Below are 12733 nucleotides of genomic sequence, written 5' to 3' on the forward strand. Positions count from 1 at the left end.
TTGTTTTTATAACTAATATCTGGTTTTAATGAGATTGCCTGCTATCTCACAGATGCACAGTTACAGCCAGCTAAAACAAGATCTTTTGAGACGTAATTTATTGTAGGCGGGTGTGGGTGGGCGGGCGTGTTTTTGCTGGGGAGGGGATTGAGGTGGTGAGTTGGTCACACACCCCAATGTTCCGTAACATGTGCTTATGTCTCCCAAATATATGTAGCATCTTCCCATGCCCGTCCCTATAATAAATGACCAGTCCCCACGTAATGTTCAAATGTATACGTTTTCTTATTTAAAACAAATAGCACTCTCTCATTTTTAATGACCTCCTCCCACGCTCAATCTCACTAGCCCCCTCTCCCCTACAATGAATGAGTAGTCCCTTAAGCAAAAGACTTCCTTCAACATATGGGGCTAGGTTTACAGTGTATGACACAATGTATCATGATGTGTCACTATTTTTTCAGGAAAGTCCGATTTCTTATTTTGAGCCGATTACGTAGTCCCACTTCCCGCATAGACTCATTTTAGCCAACCGCTGTTTTCCTACTTTCGCAATCGTGCCTGTTTGCCGAACACTCTTCCTGTTGAATCTAAATCCTTCATTGTGTGTTCACTGTGGAAATGTTACTGGTATATAAATACATAAAAGAGATCTACTTCAGACTACGCTGGCTGGTATCTTATGTGAGTTTACTGGAGCCCCGGAGGGGTGCCAAATACTGCGCAAATATTATAAACATACATTTCCATTTACTTTTAAAATTGCGTGCAATAAAACTGTGTCTGTTAAGTTGTTTGTTTGTTTTTATAACTAATATCTGGTTTTAATGAGATTGCCTGCTATCTCACAGTTGATGGGATTGCGGTGGTGAATTGGTGACACATCCCTATGTTACGTAATATGTTGTTATGGCCCTCAAATAATGTAACATCTTCTCATGCTCCTCCCTATAATAAAAGACCAGTCCCCACGTAATGTTCAAACATATATGTTTTCTTATTTGAAACAAATAGCACTGTCTCATTTTTTATGACCTCCTCTCATGCTCAATCTTACCAGCCCCCTCTCCCCAAAATATATGAGTAGTCGCTTAAGCAAAAACATCATTAAGATGTGGGGCTAAGTTTACAGTGTATGACACAATGTATCATGATGTGTCACTATTTTTTCAGGAAAGTCCGTAATTTGAGCAGATTACGTATTCCCACTTTGACTCATTTCAGCCAACTGCTGTTTTCCTACTTTCACAATCGTAACGGTTTGCCCAAATTTCTTCCTTGTGAATCCACAACCCTGATTGTGTGTTCACTGTGAAAATCATACTGGTATAATGTTAACTAAAAGAGACGTATTACAGATTACGTGTGCTGGATGGTATCTTATGTGAGTTTACTGGAGAACCGGCTGTGTCTTTGGCTTTTTTAATTCAAGCTCTATTTGTGAGTATAACTCTTTGTTTAAAAATAGTCCTTTATTTAGTAATACTATTGAATTGAGAAGCAAAGAACCGGAATCTGGTTTAATATTAAACCGCAAGAAATTGATCTCTTTTTGCTTTTGTATCCCTTGCGACAGCATCCTGATGTCACACCCAAGAAAAATAAATATTGCGCAATAGGACAGCTGGCTAAAGTGATAAAAGGGAGACAACTCTGCGAGGACTGGAGACCATGCGTGAAATTGGGTATTTCCCTTGTTGGTTGGTTGGTTTGTTGTTTAACGCCACACTCAGCAATATTCCAGCTATGTGACGGCGGTCTGTCAATAAACGAGTCTGGACCAGACAATCCAGTGATTAATATCATGAGCATCGATCCACGCAATTGTGATCGATGACATGCATCAACCAAGTCAGCGAGCCTGACCACCCGATCCCGTTAGTCGCCTTTTACGACAAGCATAGTCGCCTTTTACGGCAAGCATGGGTTTTTGAAGACCTTCGCGGGTTATTTCCCATGTATTCTGTTTTCTATCATGAAAGAACTGAAATTGCCACGTCGTAAAAATATCTTTGTATGTACTTGCACATATCGAAACAAACATCAGTTGTGTGCCGCTGTTTCTCTCTATTTTATATTTTTATGGATAACGATTCTTTAGAAGTGAATGACGAGTATACTGACTTCGCAGATGGTTGGGATATTTCCTGAACATCATTTAAATATATTTCCTCACTGGAAATGCACTCCCAAATGAAAAAGGTTTAATGGTTGATTTTGATTCATCGTGGACGGTGGGGTAGCCTGGTTCGACTCCCCATATGGATAAAATATGTGAAGCCCATTTCTGGTTTCCCCCGCCGTGATATTGCTGGAATATAGCTTAAAGCGGGGTCAAATTCAAATCACTCATTCTGATTCAACGCATGGCGTCGCATATGAAGACTCATGTCATAAAGGATAGCCATATATTTAGTTTTCATCATGTATTCAATAAAGCTGATATTCAAAGTTGATTTGTTTAAGTACTTCAAGAAGCGTGATTCTATATGTAACCATTCTGATTATAAAGAGTGACTGCCGTGATATAACTGAACTGTTGACTGAGGCATAAAATAATATTATCCCACTCATTCACTCACTCACTTTTAACTCATTCTGTCACAAGGTAACCTTGTGTATCATTACCCCCGTGTTTGCTTCAGGCTAGGCTCACTCATTCACTCACTCACTTTTTAACTCACTCCGTCACAAGGTTACTTTGTGTATCATTACCCCCGTGTTTGCTTCAGGCAAGGCTCAACACTCCGTCATTCATCATGGGCATACTCCCTAAAGTTGTTGCTGCCACTGTACTTCTACTCAACATAGTCGTGGGGATCGGAGTTATCTGCCTTGTTGCGTCAAGAGAGGGCCACGAACATAGGACTGATGCGCATATCAGCCAGTCGGAAATATTCAAGCAACGACTTGAGCGGGTAAGAGTTAAATTAAAGATTATCTGAACGCTACGCCCCAAGTCGCTGTGCAGAGTTACGCGCCCTTACCACTCCAGTATCCTCTGATTCCTAAGTTTTCATCGATAAGGATCCATGGTTAGATACATGGTACTCGTCATTCATCAATGTGAACAAAATCGTCAAACATTAAGACGACTCCGTGATATGAGTGAAATAATGTTTAAAAAAGCAAGTGTTCATCAAAACCCACGTTGTCCCTATTCTGTTTCAAACATATGGTGTATATCTATATTGCAGTCCAAGACTGACATGACTGCACTGAAACAATGGCGTATTTTAATACATGGTGATAAGCTTTGGTATGTTGTTTAACGCCGCAATCAGCAATATTCTGGAGCAGACAATCCACTGATTGACAACACGAGCATCGATCCACGCAATTGTGATCGATGACAAACATCAACCAAGTCAGTGAGCCTGATCACCCGATCCCGTTAGTCGCCTCTTACGACAAGCATAGTCGCCTTTTAGGGCAAGCATGGTTTGCTGAAGACCCTTCTACCCCGGATCTTCACGGGTCATGGTCTACTGGTAGAGCGTCCGCCGGACAGCGGAAGGTCCGGGGTTCGATCCCCGGCCGCGTCATACCAAAAGACGTAAAAAGATGGTATTTGTTGTTACCCTGTCTGGCGCTCGGCATTAAGGGGCTAAAAATCAAGGACTGGTAAGCTCGGAGTCAGTTTATATGGAACATAATCCCTCATTACTTCAAATGAATTCACCAACCCGAATTTGAATGCGAGATTTGCTTAAACTCCGTTTGACAACGCATCAATAAAAAGCTGGTCGAAAGTTTTCAAGCAACAACTTGATTGAGTAAGATTAATTTAAGATTATATAAAAGCTACGCATCAATAAAATGCCTAACTTTCCGGGCCGCTTTATCTCGATCAATTCTCTACTGTAGATCTACGCTGAACATTCGGAGAAAGCCTGGCACAAGTTCGCCACTGCAGGAACAGGTGAGCATAGGCCGGCACACACGGCTGCCACAGACGCCATGGTTGAAATAACCAAAGGGGAAAACACACAGTATACATCATGCTTATTAAGGCGGGCACGGATGGAACAGGCGTCTGGGACCACACTTTTGTTTTTTTCTTGTGGATTGGGGCACCCCCGAAACGGTTACAGGCCGCCTAAGCCACATTGTTCTGACCACTGGTGAGAGGGTCTCAGGACTGCAACCTCTGTGAGTGACTGCTCGCGCTGAAAAAGCTTCACTACCTCGTAGATCGGCACTTCGGTTGGCACTTCTTGACAAGTCTCTTTATCTTGTTGTGCCACCGTTCTAGGTGAGTGTTGGTACGATGGCCTTGGTTGTCGAAGTGATTCCAAATCTATGGGATGAACGCCTGTCCTTGAACCCAACTGGTTGTCACACTGCAAACACGAAAACGTCGTTTTTTTCCGTATATGGTCATTGGACGGAAAAACGACGTTATTTGGACGTTTTCAAACCATCGTTTTTCCGTCCAAATAACGTCGTTATTTGACATCGGAATTTACTGGGAGAGAACGATAGCGTTAAGCTCCTCCCTTTCTTGATTGACATTGTCAACCAAGCAACAGCGTCTACCGGTATTTCTACTTCTCAGATTTCATTGGTCAGTCCCCGCGTGTTAGATTACAGGCCCGCGTTTGACGCTGCACTCGAAGCGCTTAGCGGAAGTACTGAAATCAATCGTTCTGCGCATGCGAATTACTTAATGCCTTGACCAAATTTTCCGTTCTGTGCATGCGCGATTTCGTGTATTGTTTCCTAGATTTAATGTCACCACTATTTGACAATGGTTCATAAACACAGTCACGTGAAGGTTCGGAATCGTAACGAGTAACTCCATTTAAATTGAAGTGGATCCCCAGTAATATGGGAGATTCCAAGATGAAACTATTCTATGGCTATCTAGGCTGCCACCCAAACCGATCTAAACGGGACCCGATAGCTTATTGTATGCTAAATAGTCATATGGAAGTGGACAAGAACTATAAATTGTATTCCGTCCGATTGTTCATGCATTTACTTATAAGTCAGGAAAATGGACTTAAAAGGGGAGTTGTTGAATGTAATTATTTTAATTATTAAATGTTGCCTATACACTAATCTGAACGAACTTCTCATTGTTCTGTTTATGTCATCCTATATACTATTAGTATGTTACCGTTCTAAAGTCAACCTCTCACATAACATGATATTGTTCATAGTATCAAAGTTTAATCAACAATATCAAGAGCAGCGATTTAAACCACTGAAACATCCAAACACAAGGATGTTATCAAGCGCTAGTGCAGACGTGATGCATCGTAAAAACTGTATCGTGATGTCTTCAGAAATACAATTATACTACGAGATAGTACGGCTAACGCTGACTCACCGGTGGAACAAAGACAATATCGCTAATACAGATATAACGTATTTGAATGTTAATACTAAAGACAAACAATCATTATTTTTGCAGTGACGATATAACACGTATACACGTTTATTGTTAACTTTCATCAGTTTTGCTCTTCATTTTAATAACTTTGTATTCACATATATATGTAGCAATACCCGACAAGCATGTCATACATAATTACGTGTAAAACCCCGTTTTTCTGGTAATCCTATTATTACTTAGTTTATTTCTATCTAATGACACCCTGTACTCTGGATCATGGCTCCGTGACTATCCATAACAATTAAGATGAACATTCAGTTCAAGTAAATGAATGAGTTTGTTTTGACGATACAGTCAGTCAAAAAACCAATGCTGTGAGGTTTGATAACACACTTCTACCAGGTCGAACATCGTGGATCCTCATTTTCTGCCTAAAGAGAATCATAGTTCATATGCTAATCCATCTGTGAATACTTTCCCACTCAAGATGACCTTACTTGTTGCTAAATCTAACATCTATTCCCCCAATCTCACCCACCCCCCCCCCCCGCCCCCGCACGCACGCAAACACGCACACACGCACACGCACACGCACGCACGCACGCACGCGCACACACACACACACACACACACACACACACACACACACACACACACACACACACACACACACACACACACACACACACGCACACACACACACACACAAACAACTGACCTAAATAACCTGGACAGGAAATACTGCTGATAGCCTCTGGTCAACTCAGCCGCGCCACCGCAGAATGTTCGTCCAACTCTGCAGGGGGCATTCTCAGTGGCTTCAAACGCGCTGAAATGTTTTCGCCTTGCATCCAAGATGGTGGACAAGTGAAATCGTATGAAATTTGGCTATTTTAGGTCCTATCTCTTTTTTGATTACCAAATAAAGTCAATTCATAGTTACACGGTTGTGAAGAAGCTTACAACTTTATAAGACTTATTCATCTCATTCCAAAAAAGCTACTCGCGCTCACATAAAGTTGTAGTTATTATGTCACTGTTTTATTTCTTTAAAAATATATTACATGTTCAACAATAACAATTAAGATGAACATTCAATTTCCGATATAAGTAAATGAATAAGTGTGTTTTACGCCACAATCAGTCAAAGACCAACGTTGTCCGGTCTGATGACACACAATCTACCAGGTAGCACATTGTGTACACCCTATCCCCATTGAAGTCTCCACTGTGGGTATTCCTGGGGACGAAAAGGCCCCATGTACCTAGGAATTTCATCAATACATTCATGCGCGGCATTCTCTGCCTAAAGAAGATCATATAGTTAACATGCTAATCCAACTCGAACTACCATCCCGCTCAAGATGAATGTTTTATGTAACATCCAACAGGCCAACATTTACGCAGGCACGCACGCACGCACGCACGCGCACACACATATTTGGATTTACCAATCCCTGAATTGAGAAGACGCTAGTTTCGAAGCTCCTCCAAGTCATCATCAATATCCGTATATGTCTGTGATATCATTACCCATCCAAAGCCGAATATACATTTATCGTGTTTTCTTGAAACCAAATGTTATAATCCGGATAACACTTTCTGAGTAAAGTACAGATTCTCGTACTTTCTTGGGTTGAGTCCCGTCCGGGATTTGAACCCACACTGTGAGTGAGGCACCCAATCGCCAGAACACAAAGTTGGCGATCTAACCCAGCCACCGAACCAAAAATTGTTAGTCCAGATGACGTATACTTTGTGTACTCCTCTGACAAGAGAAAAATGGCACGGCTTCTATGACCGAAAGCTTTGAACCAACAATGCCTTTAAGAAAGTGGTCAACAGTAACACACATTATATTTGGATACCACTTTCTCAGTAAACTACATATTTTTAGGTTGGAGATAATAGACGTTGATGGTTGATTATCAATGGACAAATTAAAGCCAGAAATTAACTTATGAATGATTGGTAATGGGAAATGGACAATGGGCAAACGGGAGGCGGGGTAATCAGCGCCATGCCAGTTATCTGTTGGCTTCCCTTGTTGCGTTCCCTTCTTTGCTATCTTTTTACTTTTGTTGTTCTTACAGGTACAAATATATGTTCTCTGCCTCATAGCATTTAATAATATGCACCTGATGAAGGTGAAAGTATATATTCCGAAACGCAGTGTTCCCGTTGACATCCATAAATATTTTTCCTTGTGTGTATCAGTTCTTAATGCCCTTCAAAGATGCAATAATCTTGGACGCGACGTTAAACCCCATTTTACCTCACATCACCTCAATCTAGCTTTCTTTTTAAATGTGGTGATATTTGAGTAGAATATAATATGGTCATGTCTATATACATTTGGGTCTTTGTCTACATAAGCATTTATACATACAATTTAGAGCTAAGGACATTGCTAATTCTGCAGGCATGAAGTACACGTCATAGCAAGCTGTGATCTTTATTCATACTTTAGATATTCGTAATGGAGATCTGTAACTGAAGTTTACCGTAATCTTCCGCAACTCTCACCTCCTGACCAGTTGAACGTCTTAGTGCATTCAGATGCCATTGTAAAATTCCAGGCTGCCCCTCTTTCTGTGATGTTTTGACGGATGAAATCTATTGCGTTATAATAATCTCTGTTTGCTGATATATAATATGTACATGTTGTAAAATATTTACGATATTTTAAACGTGCAATTCGATGCATATGCAATGCAATGTGAACATAAGTGCGGATGCACGAAGGCGGTTATAGTCATAATTATACTGCGATGGATGTAGGGGAATGGTAGGGGGGTGTATGTATGTATGAAAGCACGAATACCGATACATGAGGGCGGATATAGTTATAGTTCGATGGATGTTGGGGAATGGTGGGAGGATGGATTATGTATGAAAGCATGCGCATGGATCCATGATGGCTGACGTAGACATAATGGTGGGGAAAGAAGAATGTGATGTGTGTGTGTGTGTGTGTGTGTGTGTGTGTGTGTGTGCGTGCGTGCGTGCGTGCGTGCGTGCATGCGTGCATGCGTTGTGATACGAGGGTTGGCGAACATGTTGTCAGATGATTGTGTGAGTAAGTAAAGTGGTTGAGGATGTGGCAGGTATGAGTATTGGTACATGCAGACTTAGGGTAGGGGGACTGGGTGTGCCTGTACTGAGGTCTTTTGTTTCACTCACTTATAGTGTTTTCTTTCACTCAAATACTGTTTTACGCATTTTAATGACTGAGACTGTAGTGACTCAAAGGTCATACTGGCCGGGCATTCAACATATCTACCCCAACTACATACGTAGCCATTTTTATGGTGTACAATTTTTCTTCTACCTCACACACACACACACACACACACACACACACACACACGCACACGCACACGCACACGCACACACGCACACACACACGCACACACGCACACACGCACACGCACACACACACACGCATTAATTGTTTTATTAAATGTATCCTCGAGAGTCAGTAAGAAACTAGAAGTAATTGCCTTTGTTCTGTAAACCTCACCAAGTTTCAGCTTTCGCCTCTTCCTTTGTGGACTGAGGTTTCACATTTGTAAAATGATCTCTCTTATCTGTCTGTACCATCAACTTAACTGCCCTCACCCCCTGCAGTTTTCCCGTCCCATATTGCCAAGCAGGTGACCCACAAGGAGGAATACCGCCCTCCCTCAGTCCAGTGATACTGTGCCTAGCACAATATGTTGGGGATACGTAGCCTTGCTGTGGGCAAACATTTTGTAACAATTTGGCAAACTTTGATATGTAAACAGCAAATATTATTCAGTTTTATTTTTTAAAAAACCCGGAAAAAATCGGATCCTACTTATTTTGTGGATACCATAACAATAAATCAAGCCAATAGATCGTTTGAGCTGGCATGAATATAAAAAATAATTAGCAAGTCGATAGTCATAATTCCCTCTGTTGGTCCCACGTGAAATGTTCTTCATGAATAGAATAGATGGCTGATAGACGTTCGACCGAATAATATCATTTGCTAACTTCAACTTTTCATCTAATTTCCATGAATGTATGTTACATAGTTCATATGTTCATGGGCTTCTTCACTGAATGTATAGTGTGGAGGACTACTTCACTTGAGGATAAGTAACATAAATACTGATGATAATTATGATAGTATTGCCATTATTATTCCTTCAGATTATTTAAAAAAAGTTATTATGTTTTCATAGAGAGAAAGAGGTATGGAGATTGTGAGATTATTTTTAGCATCGGAATTGTTAACATAATTCTTAAAGATATTATGTTTTGTTTGTTTGTTGTTTGATATTAAAACATTACATTTAGGTTCAGTTGTATTTTTATATTTGTATCATTTTGCAAATGTTACAGAGACCTGATAAGGTATATATAATAATGTATAGTCGCTATTCTTAAAGTAAGAATATGTTAGATTTATCAACCAGAAATATTGCACACAATAGGATAATCATATTTCATGACACTATTCAACGTCGAAGTCAATGATATTTGTGTATGTTATTGCTACATGACACGGATATGTCATGATAAAGCAATTAGAAATTGGCATTTGATGATATAAGATAGCTACGCGATAAATCACAAAGAACAAAGAAGGAAGCTATATTTATTTCACGATAAAACATTGTTCTATCATGACGTCATTTATTGAGATTCGAACATGCACTCGCAACTTGAAAAGTAAAATTTGTAAATTTGACCTTATTTTTGAGAGGTATGTGTCTTGTGAGTTGTTCCCAATAAATGTTGCTGGAGAATCCGAAAGTGAGAGTGATATGACAATCGGTATTGGGAGAAAAGGTACAGATGATTGACGAGAAAATTGTGAGAATATGCGGGACCAAACTCAAATCCTAAAATGGATTTATCTAGCATGGCCGCTGTCGGATTCTATTCAAGGAATCATCATTATTTAAGTACGGGTAAATATTGTAAAGCGTATATTTTTTCCTAATTTAACACCCTAAAAGAGGCTGTACGTAATGTAGATATCTCATATAGAAATAAACGAGTCTCGGTCGTTGTTTATCGTACAATAAACAACTCCCACTCGTCGTTTGTTTCTTAATCACATGACCATATACACTAACATTATATCTTTTCATGTTTATCGGTAAAAAAAGCGACATAAGCATTTCCATTATCATGAGAAACCCTTGTCAAAAGTAGCGCCAACTGCACCATTGCGACAACATCAGGAGCATGTTTCATGATTCATCATAATAAATGATGACATTGGATGCTCGCAAAAACGCGAGCTCATTCCGATCCACTAGTGGCACCCGCCACAAACACATCCAAAGGCAAGCCAATTGTTCACCCGAAAAGGCAGAGAATTGCATCTGACATCATTTTTGTCATTGATACGTCAAACCTGGAAATGTCGTCTACACGTCCAACACAAAGCCCAAGCCAGGACCCAAATCCTTCAAACCCGGCCGAAGTTCTGTTAATTACATACATTTCCCCCTAACCTTAAATAATCTATACTAGTTCTGAAGTAAATCGTATTTACCCGTATGAATCGTCTTATGTTATTTATTGCCGATCAACAGAATATGCACACTTTCTGAAAGTACTGTGTGATAAGTCACGCACCAAACCTATACTCTCGATATACATGCTGCTCTTACTTTAAAAAGAATATTGGGTTAACAAGATACGTATATTAAAGTACCATGCTTTCCTGATGTGCTCTCATTCTAATTTGAAGTAATGGCATAAATAGTTACCACTCATCTTTCAATATTTTTCGACCGCCTCCGTGGTCTTGTGGTAGAGCGTCCGCCCGGAGAGCGGAAGGTCCAGGGTTCGATCCCGGGCCGCGTCATACAAAAAGACGGTAAAAGATTGTACTTGTTGTTACCCTGTCTGGCGCTCGGCATTAAGGGGCTAAAACAAGGACTGGTCGGCCCGGAGTCAGTATACTGTGTCTGAGTGGGGTATTCATGTTAAACTGCGGCATGGTATCTCAGTGAGCTAGCACTATAAATCGGCATAAGTCCGGACTAGTACAAGCAGCCACACACACACATACACGTGCATGCACGTCGCTATATAAGTGCAATAATATTGGACGCGACGTTAAACCCAATTTCACCTCACCTCAACTTTCAATATGTTTCAAGGTTGGGTTAATCACGAACACATTTGAATATGTACAACATCTATACTTACTTATCTTTATACCTAAAGGCATCAGGTTTGTCTGTCATGAGACCCCGAAACAAATCTGTCCAACACATCCCAATATTTGGCTCTTGGCTCCTTGTTCTTATGTTTTATAAGTACTGTTTAAACAACTGTTTTTTTCTGTAAAATATGTTCATTTCAGAAATTAGAAGTTATTCTAGCATTAGGTCTGTGGTACTGCATCAGCATTACATTAAAACGATATTACGTTTTGTAAATCCATACAGAGGAAATGCTTAACATTTATCTTTTAAGGAAGAGTGCAGGACGACTTGCTTTATACATATAAATGTGGACATATATGTATGGACATTTGGATGATACAGATACACGTCCTTAAAGATAGTGTTCGTAGATGACTGTAGAAAATGGAATAATTATGTGAGTAATCGGGTTAATTCTACGTTCAGCAATATTTAGCCATATTGCGATATTGGTTTCCAACATACAAGACGGACCATGAAATTATTACTTGAATTTGGACCTGGCTTTCTGGTGTGATGTAACACCCCAGAATCTCCGGTAGAAAAAGGGCTCAAAGCACGAATTAAGATCACGAGATGATACTGATGTATGCATCTGGACATATATTTGCGTAGTATTACTACCTTAATTCATCAGTATATATGTATTTTGCATAAAAGGATATTATAGGATCGACGCTGACATGCGCATATAACCTATTCACCAGTGCTGTAATATTTCATTTCTCCTGACCCATATCGACACGAGAAATTACATTTAAATTTAAAAGGAGCCCAAGTGGGATAGAAATTTGAGTCTGAACCTGTTGAACAAGGCTTGTTTCATTTTGGGCTATAGCATTGCCGCAAGGCCTGGGCGGAAGGGAACACCTGTTTGCACCCATCAGATACCAATCACAACTTCTCTCTCCAAACGAAAACAAAATACGAAAAATGTCGGAAGTGTATCCTTCTAATTTTCTATTTAGATACATGTTTTAACTTTAAAGTAATTATATGTATCTCATGTATTATTGGTATCTGTGATGCTGGTACCGTTTTGTTGCCATTGTGTAGCTTTTGTGGAGTTATTATGAATATCAAATACATGCCTTGAAAAATGGACTTGTGAAAGAACTCATCATTGAATCATTTGCATTTAAATTAATGCATATACCATTTACTTGGCGTGTATTGACATATTATCCATCTACTT

The 12733-nt window shown here is 40.0% G+C and overlaps 2 protein-coding genes across 2 annotated transcripts in view; both read left to right on the forward strand.

Annotated features, from left to right (window-relative positions):
* Window positions 1-12733, forward strand: part of LOC124125930 — a 61083-nt gene that overhangs the window by 41465 nt on the left and 6885 nt on the right. The window lies entirely within an intron of this gene.
* LOC124125931 overlaps window positions 902-12733 on the forward strand; it is a 91323-nt gene continuing 79491 nt past the window's right edge. The window contains exon 1 of the mRNA XM_048390582.1: window positions 902-1440. The gene's annotated coding sequence lies outside the window, so the exon portion shown is untranslated. The remainder of the gene's footprint in view (window positions 1441-12733) is intronic.

The sequence above is a fragment of the Haliotis rufescens genome, unplaced genomic scaffold (assembly GCF_023055435.1).
Source record: "Haliotis rufescens isolate VD_foot unplaced genomic scaffold, xgHalRufe1.0.p SCAF_9, whole genome shotgun sequence".
Taxonomy (NCBI): Eukaryota; Metazoa; Mollusca; class Gastropoda; order Lepetellida; family Haliotidae; genus Haliotis; species Haliotis rufescens.